General features: G+C 39.9%; 1 protein-coding gene across 6 annotated transcripts in view; it reads left to right on the top strand.

Annotated features, from left to right (window-relative positions):
• LRFN2 (leucine rich repeat and fibronectin type III domain containing 2) overlaps positions 1–22,204 on the top strand; it is a 325,117-nt gene that overhangs the window by 211,321 nt on the left and 91,592 nt on the right. For all 6 annotated transcript variants that reach the window (XM_060692447.2, XM_034428008.3, XM_060692446.2 and 3 more), the window contains one exon: positions 10,659–10,861. The gene's annotated coding sequence lies outside the window, so the exon portion shown is untranslated. The remainder of the gene's footprint in view (positions 1–10,658; positions 10,862–22,204) is intronic.

Below are 22,204 nucleotides of genomic sequence, written 5' to 3'. Positions count from 1 at the left end.
TCCTCACATTGGTTAATTATGTAATTATGTAATACAGTTGTTTAATACAAATTCAACATTTTAATATAAATTTATTTATTTTTTATTTATTTGTTTAAATTTCTATACCGCCCTTCTCCAATGTAGGACTCAGGGCGGTGAACAGCCAAAGTAAAAACAAGACATACATACAAACATACAAAATCTAAAAAACTGTTTAAAATAATTAAATAATTTTGGCCGTAATTAAAACATTCCAATTTAAAATCCATTTAAAATTTGACTCAAGCCAGCCCAGCTAGTTGGAATAAATGGGTTTTCAGGGCCCGACGAAAAATCCGGAGGTCTGTTATTATACGTAGCTCTGGGGGGAGGTTGTTCCAGAGGGCGGGCGCCGCCACAGAGAAGGCTCTCCCCCTGGGGGTCGCCAGCCGACATTGTCTGGCGGACGGCACCCTGAGGAGGCCCACTCTGTGGGAGCGTACTGGCCGGTGGGAGGCTATTGGTGGCAGAAGGCGGTCTCGTAAGTACCCCGGCCCTAAGCCATGGAGCGCTTTAAAGGTGGTCACCAACACCTTGAAGCGCACCCGGAAGACCACCGGGAGCCAGTGCAGCTCGCGCAGGAGAGGTGTCACGTGGGAGCGCCTCGTCGCCCCCAAAATCCCCCGCGCGGCCGCATTCTGGACCAGCTGGAGCCTCCGGGTGCACCCCAGGGGGAGCCCCATGTAGAGAGCATTGCAGTAGTCCAGGCGGGAAGTGACGAGTGCCTGAGTGACTGTGCGTAGGGAGTCCCGATCTAGAAAGGGGCGCAACTGGCGTATCAGGCAAACCTGATAAAAAGCCCCCCTGGCCACGGCCGCCAAATGATCTTCTAACGACAGCCGTGCGTCCAGGAGGACGCCCAAGTTACGAGCCCTCTCCGTGGGGGCGAGTGATTCGCCTCCAATAGCCAGCGATGGCGTCAGCTGGCTATATCGGGACGCCGGAAGCCACAGCCACTCGGTCTTGGAGGGGTTGAGTTGGAGCCTGTTTCTCCCCATCCAGGCCCGCACGGCCTCCAGGCACTGGGACATCACTTTAAGGGCATCATTGGGGTGGCCTGGGGTGGAGATGTACAGCTGGGTGTCATCAGCGTACTGATGGAACTCCACCCCGAAGCCACGGATGATCTCACCCAGCGGCTTTACATAAATGTTGAACAGAAGGGGCGAGAGGACCGACCCTTGTGGCACCCCACAAGCAAGGTGCCTCGGGGTCGACCGCTGCCCCCCTGTCAACACAGATTGCGACCGGTCAGAGAGGTAGGAGGAGAACCACCGCAAAACGGTGCCTCCCACCCCCAACCCCGCCAACCGGTGCAACATGATACCATGGTCGATGGTATCAAAAGCCGCTGAGAGGTCTAACAGGACCAGGATAGAGGAGCAACCCCTATCCCGGGCCCTCCAGAGATCATCCACCAATGCGACCAATGCCGTTTCCGTGCTGTGCCCAGGCCGGAAGCCGGACTGGAGCGGGTCTAGATAGACAGCTTCATCCAGGTACCGGGGAAGCTGTTGCGCCACCACACTCTCAACAACCTTCGCAATGAAGCGAAGGTTGGAGACTGGACGATAGTTAGCCAAAACAGCCGGATCCAGAGAAGGCTTCTTGAGGAGGGGCCTCACCACCGCTTCTTTCAAAGCGGCCGGCAGGACCCCCTCACTCAAAGAAGCGTTAACAATCTTCTGGAGCCAGCCTCGTGTCACCTCCCGGGAAGCCAGTACCAACCAGGAGGGACACGGGTCCAATAAACATGTGGTCGCGTTCAGCCGTCCCAGGACCCTGTCCATGTCCTCGGGAGCCACAGGATCAAACTCCCCCCAGATAACACTCTCAAGACCTGCCTCAGTCATCCCGTCTGGACATACCCAGTCAGAGGCCAGCCCTTCCCGAATCTGAGCGATTTTGTCATACAGATACTGCACAAAATCCTCAGCTCGACCCTGCAAGGGGTCATCCCGCACTTCCAGATGGAGGAGGGAGCGGGTCACCCTAAACAGGGCGGCCGGGCGATTATCTGATGACGCGATAAGAGCGGCAAAATAGCTAGTTTTCGCCGCTTTTATCGCCACTAGGTAGGTCTTAATATGAGACCTCACCAGTGTTCGGTCAGGTTCGGAGCGGCTGGTCCTCCAACTACTCTCCAGGCGTCTTTTCCGGCGCTTCATCTCCCTAAGCTCCTCGGAGAACCAAGGAGCTAGGTGAGTTCGGTGCCGGGTCAGAGGCCGCAAAGGCACGACTCGGTCCAAGGCCCCGGCAGCCGCACTATCCCAGGCGGCCACCAGGTCTTCAGCCGAGTCATGAGCCAGAATCTCAGGAAATGGCCCAAGCTCCATCTGGAACCTATCAGGGTTCCAGATCAATTAGTTATATAACTATCTTTTTTGTATATTAATCAATATGAACATGAATATTCCAATTATTTCCATGCAATCCAATTTCTTACAAATCAATTAATTATACTTACCAATAATAATAAACCAAATAATTTCCCCCATATATTCCTCCAAACCACAACTTAACCATTTCTGCTTTCAACACAGTATACAATTAACAGTATCTCAATTATTACAATTCCCTAGTTAAAAAGAGCTTTTTTTTCTTTTGTGTTTTAAAATCTTGAACTCTCCTCTTTTGCCCTAAATAATTTCCCATTGTTTGCACCTATCTTTTTTGGTGAGGAAAAGGAAAATAAATCGGCTGCCTAATTTTCCAACATTGCAAGCAAACAGCAAAGCCAACAGCCTGTTTTACTTTCAGTTTCGTTTTGAGCTTGGTTTGCACAAAGAGAAAAAAAAAACTGCTGAGCAATTTAGCAAGAGCAGAGCCCTGTGCAAATCAGCTGAGAGGGGGAAGCCGAGCTAATCAACGTAGGGCGGCCCTTTGAAGCCCCGCGGCAAGAGTTTAAACAGGTTTTTTCCCTCTAGCCATCAGCTGGGACTCAGGAGGCAGCCGGGACTCAGGAGGCAGAATGAAAAATCGGGACTTTTTTAAAACGCCGCGGGACGCGGGACAAATTGCTCAAAAGCAGGACTGTCCCGCCAAAAGCGGGACGTCTGGTCACCTTAGTCTAGAGTTCCATTAACAAGTACCGTATATACTCGAGTAAAGCCGAGTTTTTCAGCACATTTTTTATGCTGAAAAAAGCCCCCCTCTGCTTATACTCGAGTGAGGAAAAAATGCCTTTTTTCCTGCAACCGTTTTGGCTCCCAGGGGCTGCAGGGAGGCTTGCTAAAGGTAAAATGGGGTGTGTGTGGGGGTGCGGCACCCCTCCCCCACGCCCCTTTTTGGCTTCCAGGGGCTGCAGGGAGTCTTGCTAAAGGTAAATGGGGCGTGGGGGGGGTGCGCTGCCCCTCCCCCGCGTCCCTTTTTGGCTCCCAGGGGCTGGAGGGAGGCTTGCTAGGGGCATGAAGGGGGTGCCTAGCAAGACTCCCTGCAGCCCCCTGGAAGCAAAATTCTATTGTGTAATTTTTTTATAGTGTAAAACTAGTCTGTTTACTCTTTTTCTTTGAAATCAATATTCAAAAACATTTAACCTACTGATGCCTCAATTAATGTAATTTTATTGGTATCTATTTTTATTTTGAAATTTACCAGTAGCTGCTGCTTTTCCAACCCTAAGCTTATACTCGAGTCAATAAATTTTCCCAGTTTTTTGTGGTAAAATTAGGTGCCTCGGCTTATATTCGGGTCGGCTTATACTCGAGTATATACAGTATGTTGATTTCAGATTTTAAAGGTCACAATCCAAACCATACAGGTTAGAACACAATCTGAACCCTACAAATCTCATAATATTCAAGAGTAAGACTATTGCAGCCAATTCTTATTTAATAAGAGGTATACCTCCACTTATTCCAACACGTAATGTCATATATTCCAAAGGCATTCTGTTCCATCTAATTTCTCTATAAACCACTGGAAAATAAACCGCATCTAATTTGAAACTGCATTGCTCTTATATAGATGCTAAAGCCGTTTTCCTCCACTTTACAAATTATTCTTCTCTTTTGGAGTGTTGTTATTATAAAAAGATAAAATGTATGTTGCCTTGAGCTACTTAGATGAAAGTGGAATATTAGTATCATAAACAAACAAATATTTATTTGCTAGGCAACATCTCGTATGTACAGTAGTGTTTGTCCTTGGATTGCTTTTCCTTTTGACACAACTTTCAAAATTTGTGTTATCTTTTAGACAACTTCCCTGAATGTTTCATGATGCTTACTAACTTGGTGAATTTTTCACCAAGGATGACAGACAGCAAAAGGGTCCATGGATTATTGCCATTGTACCACAGCTGAGACTAGTTGGTAAATCATAGATTTTCTGTTAAAGGAATCTGTAATGGATGAATTGTTGTTTACTATTTGAATATATAGTAGTAACACGGGAGGGGGGTATTATTTGTACCTATCCTAGCTTCACTTTCCTAGAAAAAAAGTGAAATATCTGTCCCTTTTGCTATTTCACTTATCCATTTCATCCCTGAAATGGATATAGCCCCCAAATGCTGATTTATTTTTACATAGCAGCAAGCTTGGTCTTTTAGCATACTCGGCGCTCTGTAAATGACATCCTGACTGTTTACTATATGAATGAAGAATAAGCCTCATTGTGCCCACCTGACAAGCTGTTCAGGTCTTCTCACAGCAGGGCACCATTTTCAAAATGTTTGGCCCTTTCCTCTTTGCTTCCACACCCCCCCCCCACCCCTCATGTGTAATGTGCATGTGCAAGACTACAACAGAGTCAGATCTGGCACCTGAAGCTGTTTGTGCCATTCAGTAGACTCACAGCAGGATATAAATCCTCACATTGCGACTACTCTGGGGAGATAGACAGAGAAAGGTTATCAGCTTCCCATAGGCATCAGGTTTGCTTTTCAGCTGATTTCCTGAATTGTTGTGAACACTTTCTTGCTAGGACTCGTGTTTGGTTGGTTCCCTCAGGGAAGAGGAAAGGGGAAATACAACCAATCTTCCATGCTGCTCTCAAGGTCAACCTGTTTTATTCAGTGGATTATTCATGAATTTATTCTCATATCAGCCTACTCAGCATAGTTGTATGTCAGCAAATACACTGGGTTTTCTGCTCCTGGTGTGAAGACAACGTTTCTGCCAGTATGGAAAATGTCTTAAAATAAAAAGAAGGTACATAATTAGCAACAATTCCTGTGGCTCCAGAAAATGATGATGTTGATGTTGCTGGTAACGATATCTATTTCAGAGGGGAAAAAAATATCTGTTCATCTTTGAGGTTAGAATGTAACAGCCCTGCTAGTTTAGACCAGTGGTGGGTTGCTCCTGGTTCACCCCAGTTCAGGAGAACTGGTAGATGCGGTGGTGGGAGGCTCCGCCCACCTGCCCAGACATAATCAAAAATGCTCTGTGCATGCGTAGAAGTGCCACACGCTCGCAAAGCAAGCATGCACACCTGTGCGCTACTGATAGCGAACCAGTAGCACCGGGATTTGAAACCCACTACTGCATAGTGGGTTTCAAATCCTGCCACTACCGGTTTGCTATTGGTAGCGCGCAGGCGCGCGCGCTTCGCATGGGCATGGCACTTCTGTGCATGTGCAGGAGCTTCTGTGCATGTGCAGAACATTTTTGATGATGTCTGAGCAGGTGGGCAGAGCCTCCCGCCACCACCGCTACTGGTTCGCCTGAACCGGGGCGAACCAGGAGCAACCCACCACTGGTTTAGACCCACATTTTCTCTAGTCTTAACATTCAATTCGCACAGTAGCCAATCAGAAGCCATTGTGGAACTCATATGGGAAAATGTGAAGTTCTTAAGAACTTCCTAAGAATTTGCAGACTGGCCTCTGATCCAGAAAATTAATTGTTTGCATTTATATTGATGGACATTCCCCCCCCCCCAGGCCTAGAGTTAACATGTTTGTGGGGGCCCTATTGTATTTATTGTTACGGTTGCTTTTATTCTGGGCTTTTCATTTTGTTTTATGTTTTCAAATTATTGAAATTGCTTATTTGGATTTTCTAAGCTACCTGGAGTTTGCTGGAGTGGATGATTGTAACACATTTTAATAATAATAAATGAATAGCATTAATAATAATCTTTTCAGAAAGTGAATAACATGATCTGACAACAACAATGCTAATGGAAAGGGGTGTTAATATGAAGCAACAAGGACAGAAAAGGCAGATTATCGTAAAGCAGGAGAAGCTTGTTTATAAAATATGACTGGAAACATGGGTTTTGATGGACAGAGAGCTGGATTTCAAATAACGTATAAAACACTAAGGCAACTCTAGTCTACAACCTTGTTAGTGCTGTCTGTTTCACCTAGTTCAGCAGCTGATAGCATCAGAGGACAATAAATTGCTTTCCCTAGTGATGCCGGACTAGTCTGAAGGATGTCGTTTCTGTCCTGTCTTGGTTTGGAGGATGGTTTCCCCCCACCTCTTTTTTAATGCTAAGATAACAGGAACAAATATTGCTTTGGGCAAGCATATCATGCTGGGTAGTTCAAGGATAACCTCAGAGTATATTGTAGTTCATCATGTACACTGTTGTGTGCGCAGCTAGCTTCAACTGTCACAGAGTTCCAAAGCGTACCTACTCTATCATTTCTTCAGTGCAGAAATAAGCACTTACCGGTACATATAGGACTGACTGATTTTTTTAAAAAAGTGAATGGCTTGCTCCATTTTTCCTTGTTAAGACTTCAGGGGTGGGTTCTACTTACCTTTACTACCGGTTTGCAATGGGGCCCCATGCGCATGCGAGCAAAGCGAGCATGCATGCATGCTCTTCTGTGCATGCGCAGAAGCGTCCTGATAACATTAGGGTCGGTGGGCGGAGCCTCCCGCCGGTTTTACTACCGGTTCTATAGAACCTGTTTGAACCGGGGGCAACCTACCACTATAACACTTCTATAACTAAAACAATAGAACCATCCTGAGCAAAACTAGAATGGAGCCCAAGGTTCTTCATTTTCTGGTTGCCAATATATATTCTGAAAGCAATTACAGGTAGAGCTCAATTTACAACCATAATGGAACCCACTATCATTTCCACTATAAACCATGATGGTTGTAATTCAAGGCACCCACCAACCTGATTTTACAACTTGGTTTTGCAGCAATTGTTAAGCAAATGTGGTAGTTGTAAAGGGGGCCCATTCATTCATATGGGTATTTTTTTTTTTTGGCAAAAATCAGCCAAAAAGCTGGAGAGCAGCCAAAAAAAAAAAAAAGCATTGTAAATTGTTGTCACATGAATGTGGCACATTGCAACTGCCATAAAAGTGAGCAAGGACCCAAAATGTAATCATGCAACACATACATGTTTATTATTATTTATTTATTTATTAATCAAATTTCTATACCGCCCTATTCCCGAAGGACTCAGGGCGGTGAACAGCCAAGATAAAATACAGATAATACAAATATTAAAAAGTCCCTTAAAGTTATTAAATATTTTGGCCGAAACACAAATTAAAACACCCAATTTATAAATCACGAATTAAAAAATTTAAAAGAGGAGAGTTAGGCCAGGCCAGCCTGCTGAAATAGAAAAGTTTTGAGAGCACGGCGAAACGTGCGCAGGTCCGGGATCCTCCGTATCTCTGGGGGGAGCTCGTTCCAGATGGTAGGTGCCCCCACAGAGAAGGCTCTCCCCCTGGGGGCCGCCAGTCGACACTCTTTGGCCGACGGCACCCTGAGGAGCCCCTCTCTATGGGAGCGTACTGGTCGGTGAGAGGCTATTGGTAGCAGAAGGCGGTCTCGTAAATACCCCGGTCTGATGGAGCGCTCTAAAGGTGGTAACCAAAACCTTGAAGCGCACCCGGAAGACCACCAGGAGCCAGTGCAGCTCGCGCAGGAGGGGGGTCACATGGGAGCGCCACGTCGCTCCCATAACCACCCGCGCGGCCGCATTCTGGACCAGCTGGAGCCTCCAGGTGCTCCTCAAGGGGAGCCCCATGTAGAGAGCATTGCAGTAGTCCAAGCGGGAAGTAACGAGAGTAATATATGTAGTATGCCACTATCAGAATTCCAGAACTTTTTGTTGGGTCTGACATAACTTTGAATGGTCACTAAATGACTAGTTGTTGAGCAAGGACTACCTGTACAGCAATGTTCACGTTACACAAATTTTCAGATTACTTGAAGCTCTCCCATCTGTACACATTACAAAATATCCTTTTAATACAAGTGCCTGAGAGCTATACTTCACACTATGCCAATGAATAGGATGCATTTGTCTGTACATCTACATACCGGTAGTGTAATGAATTTATTTCAAGAAATAAGTGTAATCTGCATATCATGAGCATGATGTTCTCCACACACAAGAGGAACATTCTGCTGTTTCATGGTGAGAGAAAATAACACAACAGAATTAGTAAACAGTGACAATGTTCCATTTATTTTTTGTTCTCCTTGTGCAACATTTAATTCCAGTATATCCATAGGTTTCAGAGAAGCTAAAGATACAAAAAATAAATTTTGATACTAGAATGAACTCACAAAAGGTAGCAGCATCTACATATTGGCTGATGCTCAGAATGCAATGCAGGATCAAGCTGGTTAATACCTGAGTAGATTAGGAAGTTACGAAAAAATCTTGAATTATCCAATGGCAAACCACTTCATATTACTCCTAGGACAATTCCATGGACATATATATGCAATTTCCAGAACTAAACTTGATTTGAGTTTTTATTTTTACTGCACCCAGATGATGGTGCAAGAGCCCAAAACTAATCAGATTAAATCTGGGATGAAACGGGATGTGTTATAAAATTCTGACCCTCACTGAGTGACTGTTTAAACTTAGGTCTTAGCTTGATTTACTTCATCAATTGTTCTGAGGATAAAATAATGGCAAAGAGAAGACTGGATGCTGACTTAAATTCCTTAGAAATTCCTTAGAGAAAAAAGGCATATGATAATATAGTGGCTAGTCTTCTTATTGTTATGGATAAAAGTCTTGTTTAAAATGATTGATTTGCTAGAAGCTACACAATGAATACATAATATGTAAAGGATCATTCTGAAATAAAATACAATCCTGACCATTGAAAGTAAAAAAAATCACTAACAGAACTAAACATTCAGCCTGCTATACTGCTTTACAAATGCAACCACTTGCATTACAGATTCCAAGCTATCATAAAAGGGGAACATTATAAATTGCATCAAAGAGACAGATGCATTTTGTATGTGTTATGAAATGATAGAGCTGGTATTAAGTACAATCAACAACTAGTGACAGTATTCTTTTGCAACATAATTGAATTTCTCTGTATTTAATTGCAGTGTCTTTATGAATGTTAAAGAGGAAGCCAGTCACCCAAAAGGAATATAAAAGAGAAATGCATGGGAAGAAATATAAGTAACCGCAATGAGTTGCCATATAGAAGTTGTATGAGTCCTAAGGAGACGCTATCTATGAAGATCTTTGCTTTTCTGAAAAGTAATGCATCTAAATGCTATTACTATTAGGTCTATGTAGGACAGCTTGGATTCCCCTCAACAAAATGTCATGCCATGGAAGCAAAGTGACTCTCCTCAAGCCAAAAAGTGATGTGATTTACCTCTTCTGGCTATTGCAAATACTAGTCAAGGCAGACCAGCCAAGTGATGTCGCTTTATCATAATGAAGCACCCTCTTAAAGATCTACACAGCTCGCTTTACTATACAAGCTCTTTGTGCTGATGTGAAGTGGAGATACCAATTGATTTATTTTTCAGTTTGAGCTTGCTGATAATTATCTACAAAGCCTAGGTGTTTTACTGAAACAACCGGTGATTGGTTTGTTCAAGCTGGCAGAAGTCCTCTTTGCTAATATAAGAAATGAAATAGACCAGACTCTGAAAAAGGCTTTAGTCAATTGTGCTTGCATTGCGAAATTGATGTAGCATACAAATGAGCAATCATCCCACTGATATTTGAAACCATTCTTTCAAATGCATTTCCTATAGATATAATTGTTGTCTTATTTTACTAACATAATTTATTGGTCTTCTCTTTTTCTCTGATTATCGTTTTGTTGATATCCATATAAGACGGAGAACATAATGATAATATTTTCATCATCAATGAGTAAAAAAGAAATTACCCATCAAATTATCTTATCCTGAAACTAATAAAAAAAGAGAATTTCCAGTGCCTAAGATCAGTGATCCCTGCCACGATCTGTATTCATGTTCTGTTGCCTTTAAATAATGCCTACCCACACAGTTACTGTAGTGAAGTCTGGATGTACAAAGCTATCCAATTTGCTTCATTACAAAATCTTCAGCTCAGAAAGCAGCCTAATCCACTTAATACACAACTTGAGGAAGCTCAGAGTTAGGGTAACAGTAACAGATTTCGAAGGGACCTTGGAGGTCATCTAGTCCAACCCCCTGCCCACGCAGGAGACCTGTACTAGGGATTCAAACCACCGAACTGCCGACATTTCTGATTGACAAGTTCAGTGTCTTAGCCACTGAGCCTCCTAGTCAGGTGTTTTTATGTGTTTATTTTATGTCCTCTATACCTCTACTTAAACAACAGTTCAGACATTCAAAAGATTTCATGCACAAGTGTATTAATTTTATGGCTCTCTTAATGTTATGTCCCTGCTATGATTTTCTTTGTTTGTTTTGCTTTCCACACAGATAGCATCAAGACAACAGATTGCAAGTAACTTTCAACATATGCGTTTTGCAAGCATACAAGCTCTAAGTCAATAGAGAGAACAGGCTGATCTTTTGTGGAAAGGAGGAGGGAAGGATGTCATGCTTCGCCCAAAGGCCTATCTGGAAATTCCCACCACCCCTTTAGGTGACAACAACCACAGTGACAGTGACTGTCTTTCAAGGTAAGTGTCACAGGTCTTCCCAAGGGTGTTTCCAGGTCTAATGTTATCACATTTCACCGTGTTCTGTTCTGTTCTGTTCTGTTCAGTTAAGTTCTTATCACAGAAACAGAACTGATCTCTCCAGATCACATGTGCTTATTTCTCAAGAACATCTTGAGTCGTCATCATCATCATCATCATCATCATCATCATCATCATCAGTTATCTACTGCAAATGGTCTTACCATCTCTTTTTTGAACCGAATCCTATAATATTTGCAGTAATATTGCTCTATTGGTAAGAAATATCCATATCAAATTCCAGATTAGTTGAGGAGTTTTGTGCAAAATAAAAAGATGCTTATATTTAAAAAATCATGTCTCTTTTAAAAAAGTCAATGAAGGCATTTCAGCAAAGATGCCTATATTCTTGAGAGTAAAGTTACCAAAAGACATAAAAACGTTATTTAATTCTCAGGATTTCCCTCCCTCCCCACCACACACACTTCTAAACCATAGTTCAGGTTTATTTGAAAGATCAATGTAAACAAATTTTATATGTGAAATGGGGAAAAACATATTCTTGTTTTGTATATATAAACATTAATCTAGGTTTAAAAGCAAAACTAAATCAAAAAGCTTACTATTTCTTCCTATTTGAAGCTAATGTTTTATGAAAATAATAGGAATAGGATAACAGGGTTTTGTTCCATACTTATTTTTCATTAATATTTTAGAAATACATTAAACTAAATGAATAAAAATTCCTGTTAGGAAATATAAATAAATGTTCTGGTTGCATTCAGTCAACCCTGCCCAGAGCCACACTGATGAGTAAAGACATTAACTCCCAGACCTTTTAACATTCAGCTACAATGTTAACTTGTTTTGCCTCTTTGGAAAATGTCAACAAATGTCACTCAACTTCTACTTTGCTTTATGTATTTTGACATTATTTAATGTACACACAGCAGTGTCAACTCAATTAATGAGGAAAGCAGAACAACAAATAAAACAAGATAAACCTTTTGTCTAAGGAATGCAAAGTTTCAAATTTCAAGCCAGAATATTCCTCTTCAGAGAGGGCAGCAGTATGTAGCTTGCTGTGTTCTAGCATATTCTGTTCTTCTTAAGGAAATATATGAAAAGCAGGCATTGTTTACCATAACAGTCTTCAGGAAGCATCATTAGGAAAGAGTCTTTGGAATACTGTAGCTCTCTTTCTGCAGACTTCACAAAGATATCTCCTAAGAGATGCTAAGTCACACTTCGTGCTGCAATGCATGGTACAATGATACTGCTGCTTGCTTACTGCTACAGAGGCCATTTCCAAATGAGTAGTGGTTTAAAGTACCAAAGTAGAAACTGGGACACTGGGAGATTTAGTCCTGCCTTAGGCATGAAGCCAGCTAAGTGAGTTTGAACCATACATTCTCTATTAGCCCTAGGAAGAAAGGAATGGCAAATCACTTCCCAAAAAATGTTGCCATGAAAATTGCATAAACCAGTTCATGTAGTCAGTCCATTTCCAAAGTTCTGGGCATATCCAGAAACATCCTTAAGATATTCATGTTAACACTCCCTCCATAGAGGATGAAACATAAAGCAGAGATTGCATCTATAATTGGGCTAACTCTTTACATGGACATTTAGAAGACCTGAATAAGCCAGTGGTGATTCTAAGGAAAACAGAATCTTGGCCTAAGTGTCCAGATGGAAGCCTTTTCCAGATTTCCATGCATAGACATTTGGGGGGAATGAGAGAAGAGAAGATGATGATAGCAAGAATATGAATATGAATTATGGTGTTGCTTCCTTCCACTTCTTCAGCCCAGTTTCTGAATAATAACATTGAAATGGTGTTTTAATGAAATATAAGCTGTAGGACTGATTTCCCAAGCAGGCTAGAATGACTAAGAAGATTCTCTGATTCCCATTTCAAGAAGAGAACCCGTGCTGGTATATTTGGATGAATGCCTTAAAGGAAAGCAATTTTAAAATGTAAATGGTGTAAGGTGATATTTTACTTGCTCTCTGACATATATTTAATTTTTTAAGGAGCCATGTTAAAAAACGATGTTTTAGGACAGTTTTTTGCTTATTCTTTTTTAACCTTGAAGGTTAGGCTGAATTTTTCATAAGAGTTTAATTTTTTTTTAATATTTGAAAGGCTACATTTTTATGACCATATTAAAAATATATATATTGGAAGGAAAATGCATTTCTACTTTGAAGGCTATGTATTGTGTATCTCCCACATCCTTCCTTTTGATGTTTTTCAAGAAAAATATGCAACATTTTTCAAACAGGTATTTATTTCAACAAAAACCAATATTGCAAGTTATAGATCTTATGTGTTTATATTTGTTTATTTCATCCATAATTGTTACAATTAGTATATTATTGTGTTTCTAGACATCCACAGTTGCAACTTATTTGTACTTATTATTTACTAATCTAATATTTACTGTAATATTTACTGTTCGAGTTTGCTAAGCACCCTCTGGCATTCATGGATTATAAAAGTCTTCTCTAAATTTATCTCAAATTTTAATATCCCAGATGAACAGATTTATTTCCAAATTAATGTGTTATGCTGGGGTTTGGGAGAAAAACTGTAGCATGATAGAAATCGTAACATGAAGGGTCCTTGGTGGTCTCTCCACTTGGTTGTTTCTTACAGACATTTCATTACTCAGACTAAGTAATAGCACCAGTGTTAGTATCAGTGTTAGTAGGGAGTGGGGTTTGCTCTCACTTTACTCACTCTCACTCCTTACTAGCACTAATGATGTTACCTAGTTTGGGTAATAAAATGTCTCAGAGGGCAACCCTCATTTCAACCCTGAGCTACAAATATTATCCTTTAAAATGTAACATAGTTTTCAAAATAAATACCCGTATTCCTTCCAAATGTAGGAACAAATCAAAACAACAACAATCTTTACTTGCAGAACCAACATGTCCTTATTCATTTTGGATCATCGTTGTGCAACTCAACAAAATACACAAATGAGCATTGATGAAGCATTGCTCAAACAAACAAACAACAAAAGCAACTTGTGTTGGGTGACTGAGCTCTTCTGCTTAGCCAAAGAAGAGGAAACTCGGCATCAAAAGGACAGTTACTTGTATAAATTATGAGTATCCCAATACATATGTGAAAATGGATGGATCAGTAATAGCTATAATACATAGAAATATGCACATCTCATCCCAGAAGGAAATTCCAATTAGATAACTTGTACTTGCCTAGTAGATTTCCTTGATGCTAACAGCTGATGATCGATGCCAAGGCTCCTACTTTCCTTTCTTATGGTTCTTTAAACTGACCTTGGATTGGATTTCTATCAAGAGCATTACCTTTGTAAAGCAAGAAACATGGTGTTCCAAATAAATGAGACTGGGCACATTGTGTGTGTGTGTGTAATATCCTATTAATGTGCAGAAGCCCATCAGTAAAATACTACAGAAGAAAAATGCTGATGCATCCTGCATACAAAGATGGCTTTCTTAAGGTTGCTGTGTTAAATTCATTTGTATACCATGAATTTAGGAGGGTGAAGTACAGAGATATAAAATAGGAACTGAAAGCAGCGTGAACAAGTTACAATGGTAGATTTAATTTTGAAATGAAATGTAGATAACTAGTAAGTAAGCATACTTTTCTTAGTAGATATAATTGGGTTACAGGAAGTGAAGTTATTATCATCAGTAAACATGACTTATTCAATAACTGACCTGATCACAAGAGTCCAGAAAGAGAAAAAGCAAGCTCCAGCAGAGATCACTAAGCACAAAAGTTGAATTACAGAACATTAGAACTGGCATTTCCTTTCAACAGAAAGACCAAAACCCCAAGACTGCATGTCAGTCTAAGATGGAAGAGGGGCTGATTTTGATGATGCCCCAGGGAGTTTTGTTGCAAAAAGATGGGGCAATCTATGGAAGAACAGAACTGCAAATCTTTAGATCAGTAAGAGTTGCAGAGAAGTCTATTTTTCATTCATTCATAAATTGGCCTGATCCATGATGGTGATCTTTGAGAAAATGCCCAAATGCTAAACGGAGATGTGTCTTAATCAGCTACTGGATGTCAATTAGCATCATCATATCAATGAACAATAATATAAATAGATGACTTCACAGGTTCTTGATTATATCATATGCATTTAGTTGACAGTTTAATAAATGCATTAAACTGCGGCCTAGCACCAGTTTCACCTTTCTTTATGTGGATGTCTCTGAGCTTTACACCACCAAATTACAGCCTTGGATTTTGTTTGGGAGAATGATCACTGCCTAGAAAAAAGATAAGGAAGCTGGAATTAGAGCAGGTTTCAGAGGATGGTAAAGACTCTTTGGAGAATGAGCCTATTGAACTGGTCACACCCATTTGTTAGTCATTTTGTGTAATGTAAGGCCATTATGGCAGCTATTTTGTGAATGTGCTTAAAAACCCTCTAAAACCTTTTAGTATGCCCACCTGGTTCCAAACGATTGTCTATGTCATAAAGGCTAGAAGACATAATGGAAAAAGACATGCATGCTTGTTTTGTCTTCAGGTGCTCTATTACAAAGCATAAACAATGAGTTGCATAGCATTTTTTGCAGTAGAAGATCTGAAAAGATAAAGATTGTAACTCATATATGCTTTGCTTTAAGGATCTTTTTTTTAAAAAAACCTAAAAGATTCTAGAGGAAATATGTAATTTGGAGGAGATAGAATTGAGGCTGACAATTATTTATTTTTCCTGGGGTGGACAAAACCTCCGAAATCTAGATTGGGTTTTAAAACAAAACCATCAAATAACTTTGTCATGCCCCACCCCTTTTTCCATACCCAATTCTAGCTGCTTCTTTGTCTGTGTGGTTCCATTGCTCTGTTCCACTAAGGAAAGAGGAAGGAGAGAAAGACCAGGAGCAGATTGTAAAGCAGCAAATTGGTTCTATTGAGGAGAATGGGACAGAGATGTAACAGAGATATTTTGTAGTTTCCTCTTGAACTTTGCCCTCCAATTCATCTCATGCCTGTCTTTGATAGAGAATAAATCCCTCATATATTGGGTGAAGGATCATGCTGGAATAAGATTGAACTATTGTCATTTTTCATGCTTTGGAAGCAGTACTAGGCAACCATTTGGTACTGCATTGAAAAAAAAGGAGTTCCTTCTTCTACTTTCTTTGATGTAAAAGAAAATGGGGGTAAAAACTTAACTTTTATGACATATATTGGCAATGATAATGAGGACAAGGATTTCACTGTGAGCAGGCATCAGATATCAAGGCTCTGAAAAAAAATATATACCGGTGTAGGCTTTCACAGCCAGTGTCTGTTGAGTAATGATAAAAACTGATATTTTACCAGCAAATACGTCTGGCATCTTCAGAGGCAGACCATCTTGCCTCTGAAGATGCCATCACAGTTGCTGGAGAAAACATCAGGATATCTGTTGTCTAGAGCACAGTCCACAAAATCCTGGAACCCAACATTGCGGTCCAGAGAAAAAAATCATTGCTAATCTTTTTTTTCTTAAATATATGTCTTTTTTCCATGCTTTTGATTAATCTATAGCTTTTGTATGCATTTTCCCCTAAATCAAGACCTACATTCAAAACCAAAGATAAAAATAAAAAACAGAATTGTGTTATGTTGGTCAGAGCCATGTAAGTCAATTCACAATACAAAGTGAACAAAATGTACTTAACTTGGTTATATAGATCCAGAAAAAGTGTATAAAATGAGAGCCATGGGGGGGGGAATCCAAATAAATAGCAATAGCACTTAGACTTATATACCACTTCATAGTGTTTTTACAGCCTTCTCTAAGCAGTTTACAGAGTCAGCATATTGCTCCCAACAATCTGGGTCCTCATTTTATCGACTTCGGAAGGATGGAAGGCTGAGTCAACCTTGAGCCCATTAAGATTCAATCTGCCAAATTGCAGGCAGCTGGCAGTCAGCAGAAATATGCTGCAGTACTGCATTGTAACCACTGCATGGCTCTTAGTGCATGAATTGTCACAGAAAAGAAAAATAAAACCCACATAGATTTTCTGACATTATTTTAAAAGCAATAAAAGAATGTATTTTTTTTAATGAGCATCAAAATGACCAAGGTTTGGATGGTGTCCTTCCTGACAAAAGGGAAAGCCTTCAAAGCCTTTTGAAAGATGTATTTTTATTTCAGTTAATCTTGATGCATTATATTGAATGTTTTCATTAGCCTTAACTTTGCATTGTATATGTATATACATAGAATAAGAATATATATGTATACGGTACATATTCTATGTATGGATAGATGGATGGATGGATAGATAGATAGATAGATAGATAGATAGATAGATAGATAGATAGATAGATAGATAGATAGATAGACGGACAGACAGACAGACTTACATGACTTGTGCAAAAGTTGAATTTCCTATATTACATAAATTTGGGTACTTATATGAAAAGTATAGCATTCTGTCCCTTCTCTCTTTGTGTAGGAAGTATTGAATCAAGATTATCTTTACCAGTTTCTATAGGATGGCATAAAAATAATCTACTATCTTTTCCTGCCGCCATATCATGTCTGAAATGGTGTAGGGTTGGACTAGAAGACCTCCAAGAACCCTTCCAACTCTGTTATTCTATAAATCTTGAACTTAGTAGAGAGCATACCTTAGCAGGAAAAATTCAGAACGGGAGACAGGAACTGCTGTGTTTTAGAAATTCCTTGCCTATTTTTCACAAATCCATCCTCCTTTAGTTTGATGAAAAACTTCTGTTCTGTTTTAAAACTGATTTAATTAATTAACCCGGATGGATGAATATACAAAGAACAAATACATTAAAAAGAAAACAACAACAAAAGTTGTTCATTCTCCACAGATGGTTTCTGCTTGTTTTCATGGGGTCCTAGAGAGAAATTACTTTTTCTTAGCCTGAAGAGGCCTCAACTCATAGTAATAATCACTTAATGTTGAAATGGAGCAGTTCATGTGTGCTGCTATACCAGTCTTGCTGTGACAATGAGTACTTCGAACAACATTTGTCCTGGTGTGAAGCATGTGGATAATGAACACATTCTGTTTTTTTCCCATTGATGAAGTAACCTCATCTGAATTTGTCATGCTTCATTTTCCTGCTGCCAGAGCACAATTGCTTTTGTCTAAAAAGATGAAAGGTCAAAACCCTTGGTTTCATTACTCGGTTCTGGCGATTGCGTGGCTGAGGTTTTTCTGAAACAAGGAATACCCTTACAAATTTAAAGAGTAGAAATTACATCAACCATACATTATCTCCAGGGGTGGGTTCTACTTACCTTTACTACCGGATTGCAGTGGGGCCACGAGCGTGCGCTCCCTTCACTCACTCACGCATGCGCAGAAGTGTTTTGATGACATCGGGGTTGGTGGGTGGAGCCTCCCGCCAGTTTTACTACCTGTTCTATAGAACTGGTGCGAACTGGGGGCAACCCACACTGATTATCTCATTTAAAAAGGAGCCCTTCATGCACATTTCCTCCATATTTTTTTCTATTCCTCTTCTGCCTTGAAGCCAATACCTGTGGCAAATAAATATACCTCAGGATCAAAGATAAATTGAGATCCCCTCTTCCTTCAATTGCACCATTGGAGATGTTGGCAAGTTGACAATCAGAATAAATGCACAGAAGTTGGCTTCCTACATTCTTGATGTGCAATTATTTTCTGTTGGTTGCTCTTTTTAAGAAAAGTGATTTAGAGGTGACCAATCTATCCTGTTTTTAAATATTTTTTTCAGTCACCTTTATTATTTTTTTACAAATAACTCAAGGTGGGAAACATACCTAATACTCCTCCTATATCCCCCCCCACAACACTAACTCTATCAGGTGAAGTGGGTTGAAGAAGAGTGTCTGGCCCAAAGTCACCGAGCTGGTTTTTCATGCCTAAAATGGGACTACAACTTAGTCTCCTGGCTTGTACTCTGGAGACTTCATCACAAAGTAACTTCTATAGAAATAGTGTGCCTCCCTTTTCTTGCTATTTTGAACTTGTTACATGTGGAAGAAGGATTTCCTTTCATTTGGTTAACCCTGAGAAATTTTTCACAAATGGGAAATTAAAAGCTGGAGATTGGAAAGAGAAGGAGGTTAGAACTATAAATGAACATTATAGTATAGATTTAATGGTGGGTGTATGTGTGAGTGTGAGACTGTATGTGTGACTGTTGCTTTCCTAGTGAGATAGAGTTTTGTTGAGGCAAAATTCCAAATGTCTTAAAGGTAAAGATGGGTGTTTGAAATCATTCTAAAGAGGAAAAACAAATCAATTTTAAAAAGAGAGCAAAACTGGCATTACAGTTTGATAAGTGGGCACATCAAATCCATACAAGCAATGGTTGTTTGTTGCAAGGAGAAGCTTCCCTCCTACTTATTTCTGATGAACCTGCCAAATGTCAATTATATGCAAGAATATAAACTACAGTTATATAGAACCTTAGCTTAGAATAGAATTTAAAGGGAAGTGTTACATGGAAAAGAATCACTGAGAGTATATAAGCATGTATTATATATTCTCCTCTTAAACATCTGTATGTTTTAGCATAGTTTGACATGTTTTACATAGTCCAGGGTCCCATTTTTACTTTTAATGGAAGGACAGTTTGTGTACCACCATCTGGTCCAGTAGCATCATTGCACTAATACTTAGATGGAGTCATAATGACAGAGTCATGAGGACGTCTTGCAGTTGGCAATGATTAGTTTTTGTTTTTAATGTTTATGGTTTTAATAATTCTGATACAGTGTTTAATGTTGTTTTATTATTGATATTGCTTTAATTCTTGATTGGGAGCAGGCCACACTTTGGCATACGATGGACAGCCATATAAATGTTTTAAATTAATAAACAGTAATGGGCTCTGCAAACCCATTGCAGAGGCTGATTCTGAAAGTAAGATCATAAAAATCACAACTGGTGAAGGAAATAGAATAATTTAATGTGTGAATTGGAATGGACCAATAGGTCATCTAGCACAACATTCTGCTGATGCAAGAATCATTTCAATCATCTTTGACAGATGGATAGTTACTCCCTGTTTCGATTGCCTGCCCTTTTTAAGAAGAGTGATTTAGAGATGACCTGTCCATTGTTAAAATATTTTTTTAATCACCTTTATTATTTTTTTATAAATAAAGTGGAAAATATACCTAATACCTGAACCAGAAATGCCTGGAAACTCTATCATTCTTCTAAGTAAAATTCTTAGTGCCTTATTTCATGCCACATCTATCTTGCAGGTCCAAGACTTTCTGGTTGGCATGTACCGCACCCCTTTCCTATTACTACTTAAAGAGCAATCTTTGTGCAAAGAGAGAGGCAAGCAGACAGACCAGACACAAAGTAGAGAGGTTTAAAAAGTTAGTGGTAGATTGGGAGAAGGAATATGACATAATTGAGAGGTATATAGTCCAGTTTAGATCAGTACTAGGTTTCATATGACCCAGTCTAAGGCTAGTTTAAAGGAAATAAATGACTTTTTCCAAGCCTTATCAAAGGAGCTGTTCCCATAATTAATTCTTAGCTGAGCTAAGAAATAACCCAAGGACTGTTTATGAATCCCCAGTATGGGTAGTCCTTCACTTACGATTATTCATTTAATGACAATCTGAAGTTATGACATTACAGAAAATGTACCATATATGACTGTTCCTTGCATTTACAACTGTAGCAATACTCCTGTGGTCGTGATCAAAATTTAGGCATTTAGCCACCAACATGTATTTATGATGGTTGCAGCATCCTGCGGTCACGTGATTGCCATTTGTGACCTTCTCAGGGGGCTTCTGATGAGAAAAATCAATTGGAGAATTTGGAGTCACTTAATGACCATGTCAAAAAGTTTGTAAAACTGGGTGCAATTCACTGGGTGTTGTGCCTTGTGATTCTGGACGAGGGTATCTTGTCTTTTTATGTACACTGAGAGCATATGCAGCAAAGACAAATTCCTTGTGTGTCCAATCACACTTGGCCAATAAAGAATTCTATTCTATTTCATTAACGACCCCATTAATTAATGACAGAAATTCCAGTCTCTATTGGAATCATAAGTCAAAGACTAGTTGCATTTCATGAAACTGCACTTTTACATGCTGAAACAACAAAATCCTCTCAAGTTGACACATTCTGAGAAATATATTAGAAGTCAGCAATTTTGGGGTCTGGCCAAGATCAATGAAGAAAATTCCGGTAACCAATAAAGGTCTCATAAGTCATAATTTTGAGAAAAATAATTAAACTGCACATCACCTCAATGGACATGTACTTGAATGAAACAAGCAAGCAACAGAATACTGGATACAGATAGTCCAAGGGCCAGACACAGAAAGCACACTGAAGCCCCAAGGATGGAATATGGAAGATTTAAAGTAAAAATAAAGTCACAGGAGGAATATGTTGAATTGAGTAGCCGCTTGCTTAAAGAAAAGTCAAAGAAGTTGGGGGGAAAAGACAACTGGAAGAATGGAGAGATTCATTGGTTTATGCTAGTAGAAATACATTATGTGGGAATGGGGAAACAATAAAGCATGGAAAACAACCAAATTAGAAATGAAGTGAGCAAATTCTGAGCTAATGGAGCCTGTTTGCAATATCAATTTAAATGTCATCTACAGCCATGAGCTCCTTTTAGCTGGTATTGCCGCCATTCTGGAAGTAGTTGGAAAGCAAGAACTGTAAAGTGAGGTCCAATTTATTCTTTAAGGTTATAAGATTTGCTGTTACTTGTTATTCTCTGCCCTTTTTAAATATAAGAAACTCAGTTTATCACCTGCTAGCTGCCTCCTCCCTTTCTTCTTTTCGAACTTCCAAGGAACACTACTGTTTGGAGAGTATTTAGAAGTATGTGAGGATGATGGGATAGCTACCAAGAAATCTTACTGGTGATGGTTTGAGCCCAGTTCCCAATTCTTCTTCAGGTCAGATTAATAACCTATTTATTCTCTACCCCACCACCTCTAAGGATACATAGCAATTTACTCTTTCTTCTGCCTTTTGAAAGAGAAATGTTTCCATCAAATCTCTTTGAACTACCAGAATGTTCTTCTTTGAAAAATCATGTTCATTGCCTTTGTTTCCTCTCCCTAATATGAGTTGTGGAACACCTTGGCACTATGTGGAGCTTTTGTGGGGTACTTTGATTCAGTGAACAAAGCAATGCTCCCCTTCAAAGCAACAGGGGTGGACAAGAATGCTTTGGATCTACAGCTCCTTAAAGTAGTTATAGGTTTTCCTGGGCTTGCATAGTAACTATCTGGGCCCAATAAAATGTTTGCCTTAGGTCAGGAGATCTTACAAATGTAGCAACAATGCAACCATGATAAATATAAG

Source organism: Pantherophis guttatus, chromosome 1 (genome assembly GCF_059756535.1).
Source record: "Pantherophis guttatus breed Tessera chromosome 1, ASM5975653v1, whole genome shotgun sequence".
Classification (NCBI taxonomy): domain Eukaryota; kingdom Metazoa; phylum Chordata; class Lepidosauria; order Squamata; family Colubridae; genus Pantherophis; species Pantherophis guttatus.
Note: the sequence above shows the minus strand (reverse complement) of the source record. Positions and strands in the feature narration are given on the sequence as shown.